This window comes from Brachycentrus maculatus, unplaced genomic scaffold (genome assembly GCF_059751285.1).
Source record: "Brachycentrus maculatus isolate JH-2025_06_01 unplaced genomic scaffold, ASM5975128v1 h1tg000007l, whole genome shotgun sequence".
Classification (NCBI taxonomy): Eukaryota; Metazoa; Arthropoda; class Insecta; order Trichoptera; family Brachycentridae; genus Brachycentrus; species Brachycentrus maculatus.
The window spans coordinates 2,511,300-2,534,339 of NW_028280762.1; the positions used below are offsets into that span (position 1 = coordinate 2,511,300).

Here is a 23,040-nt window from a genome sequence, read left to right on the forward strand (position 1 = left end):
AATGATAGTGGATGCGTATAGTTCATAATAAATAATAATAAAATAAATAAGGTTAATCATTCAAGATTTGTCACATAGCTAATTTATTTTAGATACCGAAATACCGAATTACCGAAATATTGGTTTTAATCTAGTAATATATTATTAGATTAAAACCAATATTTTTAGCTTTTCCACTTTATTTTTATTTGACCAGCGACCGGGTTTCGTCGTTACCGACATCATCAGACTGGACGAATAATAAGACAAATTTATTTGTCTTATTATTCGTCTTGTCATATTTTCTAAAAGGAAAGTGAAGGGATGCGTCTGATTACTTTAAAAAAATCTTCATTATTTTTCAATAAAAATTGAAAATCTTGTTTTCAAGGGCTTCCTAGTTTGTAAAATAATTCGGGAAGAATATTACATACATTCCATGAAGGTCTCTCCTAACTGTCCTAACTAGAAAACTTTCTAGCCTCAACCACAGATGGTGCTGAGCAGTAGCATGTGAAAGAATGTGTAAAAGCGATGGTGATCATATTTTTCAATAAATAATTTCAATAATTTCTTACGTAACACTCCCCGTTGCTGCGTTTTTTGATGTTTGCCGAATTTTAACGCAACTTCGAGGCCAATGCGGTTTTTTATTTTATTTTTATATTTTTATTCGTGCGAAAAATAAACAAATAGACTTGTGCGATGAGTATGGCTTCTGTTAATTAATTTGTTTGCGTATTTTGATAAACTTTTTTTATTTTACGAAGTACAAAGGTTTGAGATTCAAAGGATTCCAGAGGCATTTCAAGATGTATGGGGAGGAAAAAAATCAAAGAGAAGGGGGTTCATTATTTCGTGACGCAATTATTTGCGGTCTATTTTTCGTTACCTTTGAAATTCTAAAACCGTCACTGACGTTATAATTATTCAAATAGAGACGAAAAACGTGATTTTCCATTCTGCGCGTATGGTTAGCAGAGGCGAGCATTGTATGTAGGCAGAAAAGCAGTGCCTACCCTGGATAATTCATATTCCATATATAAACTGTTATTGTATCTATTGTTTTCATTCGAACCCTTATCCGCACCCAAGTGGTGCATAAGGCACTGCATCATATAAACGGAGTGTTATCTTGATCGTTAACACACGAAGGAAAGGTGATCAGCCCTCCGCTTCAGGTACCAGTCCAGGGTAGTATTAAATAAATATTAGAGTGAAAAAATCGCTTATATTTATTAGACCCCCCCTCTGGGAATCGAACCCGGGACCTCCAGAACAATAGCCGAGCGTGCTGACCATTACACTACGGAGGCGGACAGTCTATCTATTGTTTGCAATGTATAAAATCTAGTAATTAAAAAAAAATATTGTATCAATATGTAAGTATTTCGGCTCAACACACGCTATGCCTAAAGAGCCGTAATACATATAATAAAAAAAACACTACCAGTGCCTCCTATGCCTTTTCCTTACCCCACCCTACTGATTACCACGATTAAAAACTGTGTACGCCACTGATGGTAAGAATAAAACGTCGCTTTTTGAAGTGAGACATCTTAGGCGGCGATTCGATAATTATACTAGAATTGAAAGCGAAATTTCAAGGACGCATCACATTATTAGGAACATTTTGTTGCACGGGAGAGAAAAAAAGATGTATTTAAGGCAGAGAAAAGGAGAAACAGAGCTATACATTCCGAGGCTATGGAAGTGGAGCAAAAGATAGCAACGTATACACAACGTAACAAAGCGATACAATAAGATTAACGCGTTGTAGATGTACACGTCAGGCGCTATATATGAACGGATGAGGTATCACACGTTGTGTAAGCAATATTTACCATTGTGTTTTGACCAACGAATCAATAACTAAATCCGGAACTACAAGAGATGCATTTTTTCTCGTTATCTCGAAAATATCGAATCGCCGACATTTATCTCATATTTTAGTTTTCACAAACCTTTAATCAGTATTACCAGTTGAAGCACTAATTAATGACAGTGTTTATATTGAACAAACTTAATATTTTCTATGCAAATTTTGTACTGATGTATTTTTTTGAGATGCCTTTTCTCTGCATATCGTATTAAATCTCTCTTATTATTTTTTTCATTAAAAAGTCTCAAATTTATTTATAGAAATAGCTGTTATAAAAAAATTAAAACACTCAAATATAGATTAACTGAAACATTTTCTGTACAATATTTTCTAGTGTAAATTGTCTGCAAGATCTTGAAAGGTTATAATTTTTTTTAAAGAATCCCCCCGATTATCTGATAACGCAAAAAAAACTATTTGTTAAGTATTAAAAATAAAAATCGATAAAAAACCGAAGAAAATACAATACCGAAGTTCATTTCTTTTAGTAATAATATGCATGAGACCCTGTAAAATCGGGAGTTTTCGTAGACTACTAGAAAATTCCATCGATGTTTTCAGGGTTTTCCTAAAATAGTCGATTAAAAACGGATTACGTTAACGGAAAATAAATAAAACGTACGTATTTATGTGGTGCAAGCCAGTAAATACGTAAGCTTATACATACAAATGTGTAATCACGAATAAAAAGTTGCAGTAATGCTAAAATAGAATTATGAAATTATCAATACTACTAGCGCCGCTCTGCGACCGGAAAATTTAAAAGAAAAAGTCGAGTAAAATTGTCCGTGCAAAGTACGTAGATTATATACAATAGGAAAACTCATCTCAGTCCGACCTCTGTTTGTTAAGCAAATATGTTATACATCGAGTAATATAGAATAAATAAATGCACACATATTTGTTTCCCCGCCATAGATACTGCATTTTTATTATCTGCATACTTCGTGTGGCCGATACGAAACAAGAAAAAACGGACGTAATTTTTCAATACACACACAAGTGCAATTTTCGCACAGGTTTACTAACTAATAAATACACTAATTAACCTGCAAACTGATTAAGTAATCATTGTTATTTCAATTAATTAAAATCCACAATGATAACGTTATGTATTTATGTGCGAGCTATCGTAATTTGTTTGCTAATATGCAAGAGAAAAACATTCCGACGTACTGGTCCCAAAAAAAATAATCGACGTTTATATAAATGAAAAATGCAATTACATTAATTAAACAATGCATTGAAAACGAGAAAATGTCGAATTTTACAGGTAATTTGTTGCAAAACTATAAGCGGCCTACTTTGAAAAAAAAACTTTCTATACTCGAGACTATTCCATTTTTTAAAAATAAAATGTATCGCCGATGTGCGTTGATAAATTAATTATTCACAGATTCTATATAAATGGAGGTGGGTATTTTGTGAAGAAAATAAGTATTAATAATTAGCAATCGCAAGTCATTATTGACTTCGCGACAAAGATATTTCGCTGCATTGTTTTCAAGGGCATTACAAAAATGGAATACACATAAGTACTCGACTAGTACAGACTTGTGTTTTATGTACACAGAACACTGCGAAAATATATAAAGCCTCGTTTGGCAAGCCGTGAATGAAAAGGTCGGACAATAAGCGTGCATATGAGGGACGAAATCACATGATTTTATACAGAATAATCTAAAAGAAAATGGAGAAAAATACTCACAGGCTGCTCCACAGCGTTACGACGTGTATAATCATACACATGACGTCATTTAACGCAACACATTCTCAAAATATTAAACAAATCAGCAAGATTGACAAGAAAGGGCACTGTAAATATCACAATCACTAAAACATAACAATGTATTAGTACATTAGACTAACGCATTATGTCATTGTAGAAGGTTTATACACGTTTAAACTAATTATTTGGTCGCAGTTTCGCAGATTTGACAAGATGGTAGCGGACCTTCTGTTTTGCTTTGGTTGTCAGCTGATACGGCCGGCAATAATAATTTCAAACTGAACATGTACTGTATATTCAACTCCTTCTATTCCCACTCCATTGTAACGAAAGAAAGAGACAGCACGTATCTCGCTGTCGTCAAGTGCAACTCTAATGTCATTTGTACAGCTCAAAATAATCGCACAATAACAAATTTAAATAAGGGCGCTTTTATTACCTAGGAAAATCAAAGGATAGATTTATTAATTTAAAATATAATTATTTTCATTAAAAATTACGTTTATCAATGTCAATACATCGATATTTCAACATAAATATTTCAAGACCAATGGGCGTGACACCTATATTTCGTATCAGTGCTGCCACATTGTGGCGATTATAGAAGTATTTTAACGATGGAAATGATTTATTTGGTTTGCGTCTCGGCTAAAAGTCTGAGTTTTTATCAATAGTGGCGCTAGCTTCGTAAATTCTCAGAATGGCGAAATAATATATATTTTTTTAAATTCCTAAGTAAGCTTATATTACAACTAATATAAACTATTATTTACTGTTAATTTACATAATCTATTTATATTTACATCTCCTTACAAAACACTTATTTTTAAATTCTTTCAGACTCTTCATTCTTCATTCATTCAGGCATCTCGTCATACATTTTCAAACCCTTATACATCAAAAACGATTTTGCGACTCGGTTTTTTACAACAATGGCAGTCTTTATTTATCTTTATTTCTGGTAATATGTCCATGAAAATTTTTGTTTAAAACTATTTTATCCTAAAGTATTTGGGTAATTTATCGTAATATATTAAATTTTACAAACTTTTGTATAACGATTTTCGTCGGAACTAAAAGTATCGTAGGGCAAGGGTGCATAAACATTTGTTTTGTGCTGGTAGGGACTTTTCTGTCTTATTTTTTTTCGCGATGGACTCTTAACACGATTTTTATATGAAAATTTAATAGGGTGTAGTTTTTTATTTATTTCTAAAAACTAAAATACATATAAGTATTTATTGTATTGAGAAACTAACAAAAAACAAATTAATTAAAATTTTTAGTATTTTTAAAAAGTATGTTTGAGAGAACAAGAGTAATATGGTGATATTTAAAAAATATATATATGAAAAAAATACATACGTATTTGGACCTGAAGTCGTGAAGTAGTGTTTTTGAGCGGTATCTATTACACCAGTGTTCCGAAAACTTTTCTTTTCAAGGTACACCTACCAAATGAAGAAATTTCAGAGGTGCATATTTACCACATTATGGTAACATATTAAACATATGTTTAATGCGAAATGTGAGCCTACTTAACTGAGCACAGGCAATCAAAATTTGGAGCAATTGTGTTAGGTACTAATACTTTCACAAAACTAGACTTTTTTCCGCGGCACACCAACTAACCACGGTACACCACTGTGCCGCGGCACACACTTTGCGGAACAATGTATTACACAATGTGAACGATGAATGACAAGGAGAGTGTTATATTACCATACCACTAAGTAAACAATATAGTAATATCCAAAATATATTCATTAATGTAAAACCCATTTTTGCTCGGCTACCGTTCTGGAGGTCCCGGGTTCGATTCCCAGGGGGGGTCAAATAAATATGAGCGATTTTTTTTCACTCTAATATTTATTCATTATTAACCTGGAGGTACCAGACCTGAAGCGGAGGGCTTTATACCTTTCCTTCGTATCTTATCGATCGAGATTACACTGCGTTTATATAATGCAGTGCCCTATGCACCATTGGGGGTGCGGATAAGGGTTTGAATGAAAATATATATATATATATATATATATATATATATATATATATATATATATATATATATATATTTACGATATTTTATTTTTTTCTGTCATTTTTCTTTAAACACCCAGTAATCCGAACGATTCTCTAATCCGAACGAATCACTGCAGGATTTAAGTTCGGTATAGCGAGCTGGCACTGTATCTCCGACTTGGAGACAGACCATGAAATAAGCAAAGCAATCATCACATAGATTGTGACCCGAACAAGAAGGTGAATAAACTATCAATTAAAAAAATATTTTTTCATGGATAGTTTAAATTTCAAACTAAAAGGTTACTCAAGTTCCATTTGGTGATTAATAGCGCCAAAGTTACAGGAAGATAAATCGCTATGGTTGTTTTTTCTTTAGAGTATTTTGTTTTTAGTAAACTTTCGTCCCAGTGGGCATACAGGGGTGACATTTCTCTCGCGTGAGGCTTCTTTACGTACATTGCGTTGGAGTAAACGCAGACATAGACTAATCGGCTGTTTTCACTTCGGTGAACGTCTGCGAAGCACTAAATTTAAGGTGAATTAAAGAAAGTTCACTGGATAACGTTAAAAATGCGGTATTTATTAGTTTGTTACAAGGTAAGTTCACTGGGATAAACGAAGATTTACGATAAAGGCATGATTTTAAACGATTCAATGATACTAAGCAAGAAATAAAGTTCTTTATGTATTATTAAACCATATCCATTCCCTAGGTGGAGCATATTGAGTCCACAAACTGTCTCCAGGCTTTTCTGTCTGCTGCCAGCTCCCTTGCATCCTCCCAAGTCAGATTCGCGTCCCGAAGTTCTGATGAGAACTGCCGACGAATTAAAAGAGCCTTGTAAAAGAGGCAAGCTTGATTAAGGCTCTCAGGAGGCATGCGGAGTACATGGCCAAGCCAACTGAATCGCCTTTTCTTGACGACAGTTGTGACCAAGATTTGATGCATCCTGCGCCTCATCTCTTCATTCCTCACAAAGAATTTCCTCATTCTTCTCCTTATGTATATGATTTAAAAATTTATCATTTATATTATTTAACCCTTATACGCACCCAATGGTGCATAGGGCACTATATCATATAAACGCAGTGTTATCTTGATCGTTAACACATGAAGGAAAGGTGATCAGCCCCCCGATTCAGTCAGTCCAGAGTAATATATATTCAATAAATATGAGTAAGAAAAATAACTTTATTTGACTCCCCCTGGGAATCCAACCCGGGACCATTACACTACGGAGGCGGACTCCAGACTTGTTAATTTTGTAAATGAAAATATAACTTTGTTTTTAACCACATTTTTATTGGTACATTTTTCCAACCAATTCGATAAGAACCTTGTCATCATCAGTGATAAACATATACTAAATTTAAAACTTTAAAATGATTATCCCTGATGATGGTAAGGTTCTTGTCAAAATCGGTTGGAGAAAATAACCTATAAAAAGTACTTAAAAACAAATTTCTTTTACTATATAAAGTTAAAAATAAAATACGAATAATAGTATGGCCGTACATGAACGGTTATGTCTCAGGTTAAGACAGCCATAAAATTGTTATTTTTCTTATTTGTTTTGAAAAAAAAAGCGATGTTGCACAGTATGACGAAAACTTGGTTACTATGGAGAATATAAACGCCATTTTTCGGGTTGAAATAGTCTAAAAGTGATGGGGGTGAGTAGATTTATAAATGCCTTGGGTGGAATAATGCCCTATGTTTGACATGATCCGGGTTGAGAGGCATCGGGCTTATTACATAAATGCGAGGACAAGCGGACTTCATTAAAAGCAGCTTTTCAATAGCTTGATAAAGGTAAATCGGTGGTTTTGTTGGTACAAAGTATTAACACGACAGGTATAATATATAACCAGGCATATTAGAACATACCATAAGACCGGTATTTAAGCGATTACTATCTAATTCGTTATTTTGGTCACCAAATTTAATAAGTTATCACTAGTATATCGAAATTGAATTTCAGTTATAGTAGAAATGGTCAGTTAATAAATTGAATGGGAATTATTTGCATGAAACGGTCAGAATTGATAATAAAATAGCTTACCCAACCAACGGCTTAACTTAACAAGAATATGATTTAAACGTTCAAATAATCAATTGCCATAGACATTTTTTGTTGTTGCTAAAATTGACATGAGTACGTTTGACTCTCAGTCGCTTTGTTTTACATAATTTCAATAATAAATTAATTGTATTGACGCAAGGCTTTCCATATAACTAGTGGTGAATATAATATAAGGTCAGAAGTTCACAGATCTGGCAAGGTCAGACGTCTCAGGAGACAATTATTTATTAGTACATAGCTTCAAGGAAAGGAGACATAGTCGTTATATTCGTAAAGCTTATGTCCACACACACACACACACACACATATATAACCCTTATCCGAACCCCAGTGGTGCATAGGGCACTGCATCATATAAACACAGTGTTGTCTTGATCGTAAACACATGAGGAAAGGTGATCAGCCCTCCGCTTCAGGTACCAGTCCAGGGTAGTATTGAATAAATATTAGAGTGAAAAAATCACTTCAATTCATTTGACCCCCGCTGGGAATTGAACCCGGGACCTCCAGAACGGTAGCCGAGCGTGCTGACCATTACACTATGGAGGCGGACATATTTATTTTTAACACTACGGAGGCGAGAAACAAGAATTGGCTTGAATATAAAATCGAAAAAAGCTTATAATTTTAAAAACGAAATTAAGAACTCTTATTCCAATAAAATTATTTCAGATAGCGACATTGCTTCCATGGAGTGGGGTTAATTCTTTTATATTTAATAAAGTTGATATCAATCAATTCTTCCAACCAGATTGATAACAAAAATATATTAAAGGTTTTAAATCTACGTGGGCGCCTAGACTCTAAAAATAGGCAAACAAATTATTCATTTGAATGCCAGATTACATATTCTTCAGTGGAAATTTTTCAGTTAATGATGTTTGTCAAAAAAATTTCTCAGAATTTTGAAATAAGTAATAGTCAAAGTATAAATTGACTCGTGTAGGCTCAAATATCATTTTGAGTGTCTCCAAATAAATCTACTTGGAGAATATCCAGATTTGTGAACAAGTATTTGGACACACTCAAAATGTTGTGAATAAATTAACCGGTTAAATTATAAGGTAAAATAATAAAATAAAAATATTTTCTTGCGTTTCTCATGTGTGTGATTATAATCCAGGATTCGGATCTCACATAAGAGATATGACTAAAGAGTTGCTGCTCAGTAAAAAAAAAGCTTTTTTCATCTCACCAATAGAAGTCTCAAGTGAAGTTCAAGTGATTCAAGCACAATGTTCCGAAATTAGATTAAATATATATATATATATATATATATATATATATATATATATATATATATATATATATATATATATATATATATATATATATATATATATATATATATATATATATATATATATATATATATATATATAAAAATATATATATATATATAGAATTTCCAAGAATTCGAGTAGTGTGGTTGTCAATTACGGGTAGAATTAGTGAATTTTACATGTGTGTAAAGTGATTACTTAAACCAGCCTTTGACGGTCGTAAGCCCCGTAAATGCTTAGATTACCATATTCTTCTTCAACTTTGCAAAGATGTCAACAAATATTATGAAAAATAACTCTTATAATTGGAGATAATCCAGATTTGTGAACAAGTATTTTGACACACTCAAAATGTTGTAAAAAAAATCTAAACTTATCATATTGCTCACTCCTTTCAAGAAAGTCATAAATCAAAAATCATCAATTTTCAGTTGTGCATGTTTTCGGAATACCCAGAAAATGTACCATATCCGCTACAGGGCAGAAAGTGCATTTTAAAGAAAAGGTATTGTTTAATTTTTTTTTAAATATACTAAATATTTTTCAAATGGAGAAAAAACCTTCAGGTTTTACCTAAAAAGATTTGTTGCACAGTTAAAAGTTCAATAAGTGGCTTGATATTTATTTTTGATACATCGTATTATATTTTTAAACTTTAAAAACGATCTCCTGAAAAATATTATTTTTTGATATACTTATGACGTTGTTGAAAGGAGTGAGTGGTATGTAAATTTTAACGTGAAACATGCATGTAAATTTAAATGCTGAAAGCTGTCAACCCACATAGATGTTTCTTACATATTTTTTCCATGGATTTGTTAGTTCTGGGTAAGAAAAAAGTTCACCAAAAATATTATGTTAATCTCTTGGGTTGAGTGTCTTCACCAAATTAAAGTTTTACTATTGACAAAGAGTTTTTTTCCACTCTAATATTTATTCAATATGACCTTGGACTCGTAACTGAAGCGGAGGACTGATTACCCGTGTTAACGATCGAGATTGCATATATTATGCAATATTCAAAAGTTTTTTTGATTTATGACGTTCTTGAAAGGAGTGAGCGATATTATGTTTGATGTAAAGAGGATATAGAGGTTATCAATCGTTTGTAAATAATAAATATATAAATAATCCGATTCAGTAAAATTCTTTCTTCGCAGTGATCTGTACGCATAAGCCCTTGAATACAGTTACTGTACTCACTCATTTTTGTGTAATGAAAATTTGAATACATAATTATTATGAATGTTACTGTATGAAAGTATCAGAGGACTTAAAGTGGACTTTTTAGGTTATAAAATTATAACATTAAAAAGGCCTACAGATTGGATTACGAAAGTACAATGGTAGTTCGTGGTCCTGATTATAAATTATTGAGTACTTTATGAATAGTAATACTTACATTTACATATTTATAAAATATTTATTGTCACGCTTTTAAGTATGAAATAAGCCTTAGAATAAAGCTTAAATGCTTAATCGTTATTAAAACACCATAATTTATTAAATTATTCGTATTATGTGGAAGAAATAGCTAAACAAACCTTTTTTATTATAATGACCGTTTATAAAAGAGATACTTTTTATATGTACATATGTATATAAAAATACACGATAAAAATTATGCTTTAAATATTAAAATTAAAATTGATATTCATTTATACTTTATGGGGCTTGGTATGAATTGTACTTTATAACTCATCATTAATATAAAAATTAACACTACTAACGATTAAAAGTTATAACTTAAGCTAGCTGATTATAGGTCATAAGCGCTAGAAATGGCCAGTCGATAAATAAATTTGCACAATTTAAACATTTTGAGTCCAAACACTTGTTCACCTGATTATCTTCAATTAGGATTTATTTTTTTACATTATTTTTTGACAACTTAACATAGATGAAGAAGATGTGATTGACAACCACACTATTCAAATTCTTGAAACTTCTATGGTTCAAATTTCGAAACAAAGTGCTTGAATCACTAGAATTTCACTAGAGATATCTATTGGTAAGATGAAAAAAGCTTTTTTATAGAGCAGAAACTCTTTTATTTAATTAAATTTGGTTATCGATCATAGGTAGAATTGGTGATAGCTACACTTGTGTAAAGTGATTACTTATACCAGTTTTTGACAGTCGTAAGCCCCGTAAATGCCCAGACTTCCATATTCTTCTTTGCCCATATTGAGATGTCAAAAAATAATATAAAAAATAACTCCTAATTTGAGGTAATCCAGATTTGTGAAGTTTTTGAACACACTCAAAACGTCGAAAAATGATAGATGTTTTCATTTCAATTTGTGAAACCTGTAATAAGAAAATTAATTCCGAATAAACACGTATATACAAATAAAAATAAAATGAAGAAGACTCTAGTTAAAACCTTTTTATTATATGTTTCACGATTTGATAATACAATATGTGTCAAGTGTCAAGCCAATAGATAATGAATAAAATTACAAATTTTTAATTGCGGTCATTAAATTTAATTCATATCGGATGTTTTTTTCACAAATCCTGAATACATCTCTGGCGGAAGTTCAGGGTAATAAGAAGGATTCATGAATATCACAAATTAAGGACATTACATCCTTTCGACTTTTAATGCAGGGGTGTATTTTTTTAACTAAAAAAAGAGAAATATTTATGTTGTTTTTATACAAAAACATTTAAATTTCATACTTTAATATTTTCGTAGGTATTAAGGGCCCATTTTTAAAATTAGTCATCAAATTGTGGTAGAGCGGTCTCGAACCTAGGAACTCTAATTCAGATTTCGTGACATTTACCACGGGACCACTATCAGATTAATATTTTTTTATGACATTTTGATATCTCAATACAGATGAAGAAGATTGTGGAAGTGTGGGTATTTCCAGGGCTAATGACCTGTAATTGGCTGGTTAAGTGATCACTTTACACACTAGCGATAGTCACCATTCTATCCATGATTGACAACCACACAACTAAAATTTTTGGTTGTGTGGTTGTACATACATCATCAATCTCATGACGCTTTAACATTGAGTTCACAACAGCTATTGATGTTTGGATTGAGCTTTTATTTATGTGAGACATTTTCATTTAGATTTTTCATTCATTTTAGATTTAAAAATCTGAACTCCGGATTATTTTACATACTGGGAGACGCGTGAAAATATTATTTTAGATTTGAAGATCACAGGTCTGGTCTTCCACCTTCCACGAGCGAACCGGAGGATAATAGGACACATTCCTAATAAAAGAAGACGAAAAAGAAGAAGAAGAAGAAAAAGAAGAAGAAAAAGAAGAAGAAAAAGAAGAAAAAGAAGAAGAAGAACAGTGAAGTATCAATTGCATTCAATTTTACTCCCCTGGGAATCGAATCCGGAATACAAAACACGATAAATAATCGCGTTGATCACTACACTCTAATAATTTACCATACAGGAACGCGCTTTCCGTTGGTTAAAAGAAATTATCTGAAAACTGAAATCAACTGAAAATTTGTGAATCAAATTCTTTTGGTAATATCGTATTAGGAATTTTCATGAAAATTGTATCGTTTATTTTCTTTTATGAGAAGAATCACGCACTGAAAATTGGAAAAAAATAATCCTGTCGATTCATCTTAAAAGCAGGACTATCTCTATTCCAATTTCGAATTACTGCGAGAGGGTGCGTCAGGTGTGCCATACACCTGTTTACGCATGCGCGGTACCTACCCCTAGATGATTCCTTCGGAGGCTGTTGCGCGAATAAAAATTCAGTGTACGACGGACTGCCGTCCGCGCTGGTCCGACGTAGAGAGGCGTCGCGACGCGTGTACGTCAATTTCCCGTCATTTCCCGCGCGTAATTCACAAACCCGTGTGTTTTTAACGCGTGGATTTTTTGCGCTCGCTTGAAGGAACGCTTAGAAGTTTAACTAAATTCCACCCATGTTTATGAACACGTTTATTCCACGTGCACAAATTATTAAGGATCATATGTAGGGGCACTTTAAATACATATAATATAGAAATATATAGTATATTTATGATTATTGAAATATGAGAATAACTTTTAGTAAAATCAAAATAAAAACTGTATTATGTATTTGAGGAATCTAGTAAACATTATACTTAAAAATTTAAGGACATAATAAAAAAAATCAGTAATATTTATAAAAAAATAAAAGGTTCAAATTTGACTCTTTTATAACATTTATACTGATATAAATGTAATATATCTAAGATTAAAAATGAACACGTAAATTGATTAAAAAAATAATTAATTAGCAGTGTAACATAATAAACGTACCTTCTAATGATACGTACTCTTAAAAATTCAGTACGTTTATTTTGTAGATACTTTTATAATTCCTTACATTTATAGACAAGTATGCCCCAAGTTTTTAAAAAGTGTAATTGAGGTTTGAGTGTTGCTAAGCAGAGTGAAGTGTCAAGAAGTCCTACATAAGTACCTTGAATACCTTTTTCCCTTGCTCAAGAGCTTTTCACCTTCTGAATATTTAAAGTGAGTATAACTCGGTAATATCACCCTGCTTTAATTATGAAACCCATTATCGCACCATTAATTACAAATGTTATTTAAAAAAAAAACGATATTGGTTTATTATTATAGTGAACTTATGATTTATGAACATAAAAATAACAATATTAATTTAAAAGCTTAAATCGTAATAATGTTATTTTTTAAATTTAAATTTCATTTGGTAAATATTGGTATATATTATGTCTTGTGGTATTTACCAGGTAAAATTTTATTAAAAAAAGTATATTACTACAAAGCAACTGCCGAACCAATAAAAGAAAATGTTATTTTAATATATTTCATTTCGACATTTTTTATGTTTTTTTATGATACTTTGTAGCAAATTTTATAAATTAGAAAAAAAAAAATAATTTTCCGACCGGTACCGCGGTACAGAGAAGGAGTTGTATTTTACTAGAATAATTTTTTTGTGTTATTTTAGTTATTATAAATAAATAAATAAATAAAAATTCACGTGTAAAAAATATTTGTTAAGTAAGAAATGCATTTTTTTCGCGAACATTTGTGAAAAAATACACACAAGATTAGTATTTTTATTTTATTGGATTTTTCACAAGGATGAAATATTTTGCTGAAGTGTAGTTAAAACTATGATATTTTACAAAATGCAATAATTTCTTATCTCGTACTAATTAATAATTTCTATTATCGTAATAATTTCTTATCTATGGTACTTATATCATTTTAAAATTTGTATTTATTTAACCTAATATTATTTATTAACTTTATTTTTTATAATTATTTCTTTGAAATTATTATAGAGAGAAAGGGTGTTTTTCAGATATCAAGATATTTATACATATTACATTTTAGTTTTATTTTTTTTTGATATTTAAATAGTATTTAAGTACAATGAGCAATGATAAAAATATGGTAAAAATTAATTCATAAAATTCAGAAATGAAATTACTACATCTAAGTTCAATTAAAATTAGTATCGATATTTCAAAATACGTCAAATAATTATTAAAATTATTTAGCTTTAAGGGAAATAATATTAATATTTTGAAGAATGTTCTCATAAATTATTCATATTTTTTTTATAATGAAAAAATATATTATCCTAGTTCCAATCAAGTAAATTCTATTTCTATGCCTTTATAGGGCAAGACTCTAGGGAAATTTGATTTTAATTTTAATTTCTTTCTATCGGTATATTTTCACGTCGCATTACAATAAAAGACGATGATTTTAAATAACATAATGTATTGTAAATATTATGTTGTATTATTTTTAAATATGTGAGCAAAATTAGATTGAGATGGCTGACCTCCATAGTAATTTATTTTCGTGTATTCAATTAAATTTTTAAAAACAGTTTTGTTTGGTTGAAAGTGTTTATATGTATAAATAAATAAATGTATTTATATATATATATATATATATATATAACGTGGTAATATTTTTCTTTTGAAAATTAAGTGTAAATAATATGTAAAGTGGGTGTATAATAATAAAATAAACAATGTGTTGCTTTGTAATTAAAGAAACGACAATAAAAGTTTATTCTTAATTAATCTTTACAATAATTTTTATATCTATCTGATTCTGACAGTTACTTTTTCCTATCGGATCTCTTTTGTTTAATTCTGTGCGACGCATGCGACATCTGTGGTAGAACTGTTTTATAATATGTAGGTACTTTTTGTAAGTACTTAATAAAATGTATAGGTAGGTACCTAGTTATTTTATTACATCTCCCCCCTTGGGGAAGAAAATTCATAGTAAAATTTTCACTCGTCCTCCGGATCATCTCCTTGAAGTGAAGGGACTGGTATAAGTTTAGTGATATGATAAAGGTTTGATTTTATTTTTTTGTGACCTGTATCAATTCTGTATATTGAGTTAGAAATTTTTTCAATAATTTTATAAGGTCCAATTTTTAGTTCATCCAATTTTTTTCTGTTTAGCTTGTTTCCATTTTCCACATACACCATGTCTCCTACGTTGAATTCGCAGCCTATTCTATTTTTGTCAAATAATGTTTTATTGTAATTATGTGATTTTATTGTATTTTCAAGCGCTATTTGCCTGTCTCTAATCCAGTCATTATTAGATTTTCCTTGTTTTAATTCGTTGGGTAAAATATTTACATCTGTACCATATAAAAGATAACTTGGGGAAAAGTCAGTGACTGAGTGATTAGTATTATTATATTTACTAACACATTCTTGAGCTATTGTGGTCCATGCTCTTCTTTTCCCTTTTTCATTTATTTTGCATCTGATTTTGTTCACCAATGTTTGATTCAGCCTTTCATTTAGGCCATTTGAGAATGGTGCATTTACTGCAGTGAAGATTATTGGGATCCGCTTGTCATTTAAGAATTCCTTGAATTCTTTCGAGTTTATTCCTGGGTATTGGTCGGTGAGAAGCATACCAATATCCTCGGTTTCTGTTATTTTAATGACTAGTTTTGTAAAATCATTTGCATTCTGAGTTTTCGAGGTTAAAATAAATGCGTATCTTGTAAAGTGATCCACTAAGAGATGTAGATATTTTTTTGTTGATCTTGAACCTCCTAAACCTCCAATTGTGTCTAAAGATATTATTTCAAAAGGCTTTGTGGCCGGGCCTAGATGAGACATAAATCCAAATTTCTTTTGTCCTCTTGATTTATTTTTAATACAAATTTCACAATTTCTACAAATTGTTTTTATGTTTTTCGTCAAATTTTTGGCTGCGTAATGTGGACTAATAGTCTTTTGCATTTGTCCAATTCCAATATGGCATAGGTTTTCATGTATGTCTTTTATGATTTCGATGCTAAACGGTTCTGAAAGAATTATTTTTTCTTTTTTCTTGACCTTTTTAAAATAGACATTGTTTTTTTCAATCCATTTGTTTTTTTTCTGTTGAATTCTTTCATTTTTATTCTGATCTCTTAAAATATCTTCTAATTTAACCAAATTTACAACTTTTAATTGTTCATCTGCATTTTCACTCGATTCTAATACTGGATTCCTGCTTAGACAATCTGCTTCTAAATTCTTCTTTCCTGGATTATATTTTATTTCAAATTCATATTGCGATAAATAATATGTTAAATCACCTAACTCTTCATCGGTCCTAGATTTCAGATTCATATTTTCCAAAGGTTTGTGATCTGAATAAACCGTAAATGATTTACCTATTAACCAGTATTGCCAGTATCTTACTGCTTCCTTAATTGCTAAACATTCTAAATATATTGCTTTTTTTTTCTTCTGAGCTTCATTTAGTTTTTTTGAAAAGTATGCCACTGGTTTTTCTCTACCATCGGGCTGCTTTTGTTTCAAAATGGCCCCAACACCTTCTAAAGAAGCATCGGTATAAATGTTGATTGGTAAATCCTGATCAAAAATTTCTAGAACGGGCTGTGAGCAAAGCATGCTTTTTGTTATTTCAAATGCTTTTTGGCATTTATCACACCAAATAAATTTTTGATTTTTCCTTAGTAAGTTATGCAATGGATCTAGTATTATTGCACTCTTTGGTATGTATTCATGGTAAAAGTTTATTTTCCCCAGAAATTGTCTTACATTTTTTATCGTTTTTGGAACAGGAAAATTCTTTATTGAAATCAAATTATCCTTTACTGGTTTTATTGAATTATTTTGAATTATATGACCTAGATATTTTACCAAGTCTGACGCAAATGCGCATTTTGTAAATTTTAACCTGAAACCTTCCGTTTCGATCGCTTCCAGCAACTGCGTTAGATGTTTAATGTGCTCAGCAAAAGTTTTAGAAAATATAAGAATATCATCTATGTAATTAACGGTGAAATCAGTAAGTTTATACTTTCTTAATATGTTACCTAGTATCCTTTGAAAAATTGCTGGTGAGGTCTTCAATCCAAATGGTAGGCAAGTCCATTGGAAATGTCCTTCTTGTGTAACAAATCCCGTCTTTTTTCTGTCTTCGATTCGTAAAGGAATAGACCAAAACGCTGAGTTTATATCTAGTGTTGAAAAAAATTTGCAATTCCTGGTCTTTATCATTAGGTCTTCAATTAAAGGAAATGGTTGGGCTTGAGGCACTACTATTTTATTCAAGTCTCTGAAATCTATACACAGTCTGGATTTTTTGTTTTCCTCTTTTTTAAATGCCAATGTAACAGGTGCAGCAAATGGACTGTAGGATTCTTCTATTAGCTTATTATCCAGTAATTTTGCAATTTGTTTTTCTATCTCCTTTTTATCTTCTACAGTACATCTGTAAGGCCTCTTACTGCAATATCTGTCTACTAGTAAGTCTATCCTCGCTTCGTATCCACTAACAGTGCCGATATCATATTTGTCTTTTGCAAAAACGGATTTATATTTGCAAATCAGTTCATTTATTTTAGATTTTTGAAATTGATTTAAATGATTTATTTTTATTTCAAAATCTTCTTCTTTTACATGTTCATTATAATTTATTTTGCATTCCTCGCTGTTATTATTTTCTGTATTTTTAAATTCACTATTTTTAATTTTATATTTTGTAGAAATTTTTTCTACTTTCTTTTTATTTTCATTTTTCAAGCATTGTCTCTGTGTTATTTTTAAGTCTTCATTTTGGATTAGTTTAAATTTTTTTATCATATCTAATCCTATCAAAAAATCATATTTGAAATTTTCTTCATCAATAATATATACATCAATGTTTTTTTCCAATTCAAATATTTTTATTTTCAAAGTCGTCAAACCGTTTGTCTTTTTAACACCATTAATTGTTACTAAATCTGCTTCATTCATATTGTTTCCTTTTCCTTTTAGTTTTAATAACTTAGAATTTATTAGAGAAACATTTGAACCTGAATCGTAAATTCCAAATATTTCAATTTGATCATTTAGTAATAGTTTGACATTTATTAATGGTGTTACTATTCGTTTTTTTGATCGGTTTCGTTTAACTTAGCTTCTATAACTGAATTGTTTACATGTCTGATAGTATTTTTATTATTAAACTTATCATCCTCCTTTGTTCTAAACCAGCACGTTACTTCAGGGTGATATCGAGTTCCCTTATTTAATTTTTCACAAATCTTACATGGACTTTTATCTTTAATTTTACCACTAGTTCTTAGATTTCCATATCTTCTTTGATCCGAAAACCTTTTTTTATTTACAATGTGTTCGTGTTTTTTTACTTCATTGAATAAATCGACTGTATCTTCTAATTTTTCTCTATCAATCTTATTAATTATAAATTCTGGTAAACCAGCCACAATAAGATCTACTAAGGTACCCATGTCGATCGTTCTTCTCATCTCCAACAAAAGTTTTTCCTTCCTTATGGCATAGTCTAACAAGGAACCGTCGTTATATTTAAAAGATAATGCAAACATTACATGGTTCCATCCCTTGTTTGTAAATGTTTTACAAAAGTTGTTTTTCCATACTATCCATTCTGAGTTCATGGAAAATTTTATCATCATCGAACTGTACCAATCTTCACAACTTTTATCCATAAACAATCTTAATATTTCAATTTTTTTCTCATCCGTTGTCACCTCAAAACGTGTACATTCTTTTTCAAAAATATCCATCCACTGGTTTGCATTAGGATTTTTGCTTGTAAATTTTTCAATGATGAACTTCTCTGAAATATCTTTTAAATTTTGATGTTTGCTTACCTGAGCATTTTGTATTAATTTTTCTAGTAAGTTTTCTAATGTTTGAGGAGCAGTATCCATTTTATTTTTATTTTGTTTCTTCATTTTTGATTAACAAAATTGTCGTTTTATAACGTGGTAATATTTTTCTTTTGAAAATTAAGTGTAAATAATATGTAAAGTGGGTGTATAATAATAAAATAAACAATGTGTTGCTTTGTAATTAAAGAAACGACAATAAAAGTTTATTCTTAATTAATCTTTACAATAATTTTTATATCTATCTGATTCTGACAGTTACTTTTTCCTATCGGATCTCTTTTGTTTAATTCTGTGCGACGCATGCGACATCTGTGGTAGAACTGTTTTATAATATGTAGGTACTTTTTGTAAGTACTTAATAAAATGTATAGGTAGGTACCTAGTTATTTTATTACATATATATATATAAATATATATATTTATATATATATATATATATATATATATATATATATATATATATATATATATATATATATATATATATATATATATATATATATATATATATATATATATATATATATATATATATATATATATATATATATTTATGGGTGAGTGTGTAATTTAAATATCTGTTAATGGTTTTATCTTTAAGTTTTTTTAAATATAATTCCTCAAATTAAAGTAGTTATAATTCATGATAATTGAGTTGTAAACCATTAAAAGATTTCGATTAATTATGAAATTCCTAGGTGAAATTATAAAAAAAAAACAATAAAACACCAATAATTTTAAATGTAATTTTTTTTATTTATTTATTTATTTACCTGCATTTAGATTTTAAAAGAGTAAAAAAATCAGAAGTCTGTATTTTTTCATATTTTACAGATTTAAAAAAACATATGTTGTGTTTTTTTAGTCACTATTACATGTGAACATCAGCCCGCTAACATACACAAATGTATATGGTATCAAAAGTAAATTAAATAAATATAATCGAGAAAATATGTAAATGAACCAACTTTTAAAATTTATTACTGAAATGACAATTATAAAATTAGTGTAGATGATTTTTTAAAATAAATATATTACTTGAATGATTTATTTTTATGTAAATTAGGAGATATGATCTGTTTTTGTTGTTGAAATGCGACGATATTAGGACTTGTTACTCTCTTACTCACGGAAACATTTTCGAACTATGCATGAAAATTTCTCCACCCTCCCGAAGGGCTCTAGAGCCTGTGACGTCAAGAAAAGGGTCACATAAATTATAAAATATAATAACGAGTTGGAAAGGATTTGTAGGGAAAAGGGCAGAGGAGCTTCTCCAAGTAATACGTAAGAAAACTCCAAGGAACTCATTTCTCCGTATCTTCAGACAGTTTTTCATGAAAAATCAGAAGTTAATGTTAATATTAGTAATATATCACAATATTGTGAGTGTGTCCAAATCTGAGTTTGTTCTTCAACAAAACCTTATCCCCAATCCAATAGTCCCTAGGGCACTGCATCATAAAACTGCAGCGTTATCTTGATCATTCAAACAAGAAGGAAAGGTGATCAGCCCTCCACTTCAGGTATCAGTCCAGGGTAAAACTGAATTAATGTTATAATGAAAAATCATTAAGATTTATTTGCCCCCCCCCTGGGAATCGAACCCGGATCTCCAGAATGGTAGCCGAGCGTGCTGTCCATTACACTACGGAGGTGGACTCTTAAGAGTTATTTTATATTGATATCTCAGATTCTTCATCTATGTTGAGAAGTCAGAAAAAAATGGCATCTCAATGTAGATGAAGAAGAATATGGAAGACTTGGTATTAACAGGGCTTACGACCTCTCATAGGCTGGATGAACTGACCATTTCATGCACTTGTCATAATTACATTCTATCTTTGATTGAGAACCAAACTACTCAATTTCGGAAGTTGCTATGATTCAATTGACATATTCTTTACGTGCTCGTCACCATTTTTGGATGAGATAAATAAGTTTTTAATTATCAGAGAACTTTGTGAAATCTATGTAAGATTCTTCCCGAATTATTTTACATACAGGAAATGCTAAAAACATCATATTAATAATTTTATTCAACTTTTGTTTTGACTAGTTATTTATTCACAATAATAAAATAATATTTATGTTGACAGTGCCCAAATCTTCATTTTTAAAGTATATTTAGACATAATTAAAATGTCACTTTGTTTTAAAATCACTATAAATATTTTATTATAACTTAATTATAATGTCTACCGGTTTCGAAGCCAACCGCTTCTTTATCAAGACTGATTAATACTAAACCACTATCTACTAAACATTATTATTATTATATTTTATTAAGTAGAAAGTGTTTTAGTATTAATCAGTCTTGATAAAGAAGCGTAAGCTTCGAAACCGGTAGACATTATAATCAAGTGATATTAAAATATTTATAATGATTTTAAAACAAAGTTACATTTAAATTATAAAATGGAAAATCACAAAGTAAGTGCTTCAAATATAAATGATATATTTAGACATCTCAAGAAGTGACCTACGCACCACATGACAGAGTGGCTAGTAAATTTTGGACTTACATAATGGTATAAATGAGTTTGCGAGGCTGTATCAACAATTTGAAGAACAAGCCGAGAGCGTCATTCGTGGAGAAGACAACTAAAGTGATAAAAAAGTTTCGCTACTAACACGAGTTCGCCATTAGTTCGCCTCCGCTGATGTAATATTTACCGCCGAAACTTTTGCATTACAGTTGAACCAAGAACCCTGGAACACATGGTATGTAAGATTTTGTTCTACCAGCCACATTGGTCGGTAGTGCATTGAACCGTGCCGAATAATATTCCATGTCTCTCGATTCAAGTTAAAATTTGGCGTAAAAATGAATATTTTAAGGTATCATCACTATCTGTAATGGTCAGCACGCTCGGCTACCGTTCTGGAGGTCTCAGGTTCGATTCTCAGGGGGGGGGTCAAATAAATATAAGTGATTTTTTCACTGTAATATTTATTCAATATTACCCTGGACTGGTACCTGAAGCGGAGGGCTGATCACCTTTCCTTCATGTGTAAACGATCAAGATAACACTGCGTTTATATGAAAAAGTGCCCTATGCACCATTGGGGTGCGGATAAGGGTTTTATTATTATTATTTATTATCATCACTATCAGAAAATTGACAAAAGCACAGTCCAGAAACAAAACCTTCATAGATGAAGAAGAATATTGAAGTCTGGGTATTTACGGCGCTTACGACCGTCATAGGCTGATTATTTTACACACGTGTAACATTCAATATTTCTACCCATGATTGACAACACACTTTTCAAATTCTTGGAAGTTCTATATAAATGGTTCAATTTCGAATCATAGTGCTTAAATCACTAAAATTTCACTAGAGACATCTATTGGTGAGATCATTTAAGAACATTCAAGCATCTCCTCATTCATATCTGCCAATTTTTGCTGAATTGTTCACTTTAAAGTACTTCAAATATTTGTTCATTTCAAGTGCTTTAAAATACTTGAAAAATATTTTATTTTGTTCAAATATGAAAAATATTTTAGCTGATAATGCCTTAATCTTACTTTACACATAAATTTCAGCATTGAGAGAGTTTACATTTCTGTTTGACAACAGAATCTGCGATGACCAAGAAAATTATTTGGTATTTGAAAATAAATGGCTTGTCCAAAGATAAATGAGATTGAAAAAGAAAAGAATGAGTTTCTAGATTTATCAGTGGCATATAGAATCTGGCAAAAAGTCAAACAGATGTCAGCATCATTCAGATAACCCTCTGTACCCATATAACTATAATTTTTTTTTCCATTAATCAATACTGCAAATATTGACAAATTAAATTCAAATAACTTTAAAGTTTACATATTCTGTACCTACATATTATCAAAAAAATCAATAGTATTTTTAGGAGTATTTTCAGGAATAC

At 30.4% G+C, this 23,040-nt stretch overlaps 2 protein-coding genes across 2 annotated transcripts in view; one reads left to right on the forward strand and one right to left on the reverse strand.

Moving 5' to 3' along the window:
* bbx (bobby sox) overlaps window positions 1-3,830 on the reverse strand; it is a 36,005-nt gene extending 32,175 nt beyond the window's left edge. The window contains exon 1 of the mRNA XM_088260448.1: window positions 3,570-3,830. The gene's annotated coding sequence lies outside the window, so the exon portion shown is untranslated. The remainder of the gene's footprint in view (window positions 1-3,569) is intronic.
* An 8,925-nt stretch (window positions 3,831-12,755) lies between these two features.
* LOC148313636 (dopamine D2-like receptor) overlaps window positions 12,756-23,040 on the forward strand; it is a 487,962-nt gene continuing 477,677 nt past the window's right edge. The window contains exon 1 of the mRNA XM_088259723.1: window positions 12,756-13,481. The gene's annotated coding sequence lies outside the window, so the exon portion shown is untranslated. The remainder of the gene's footprint in view (window positions 13,482-23,040) is intronic.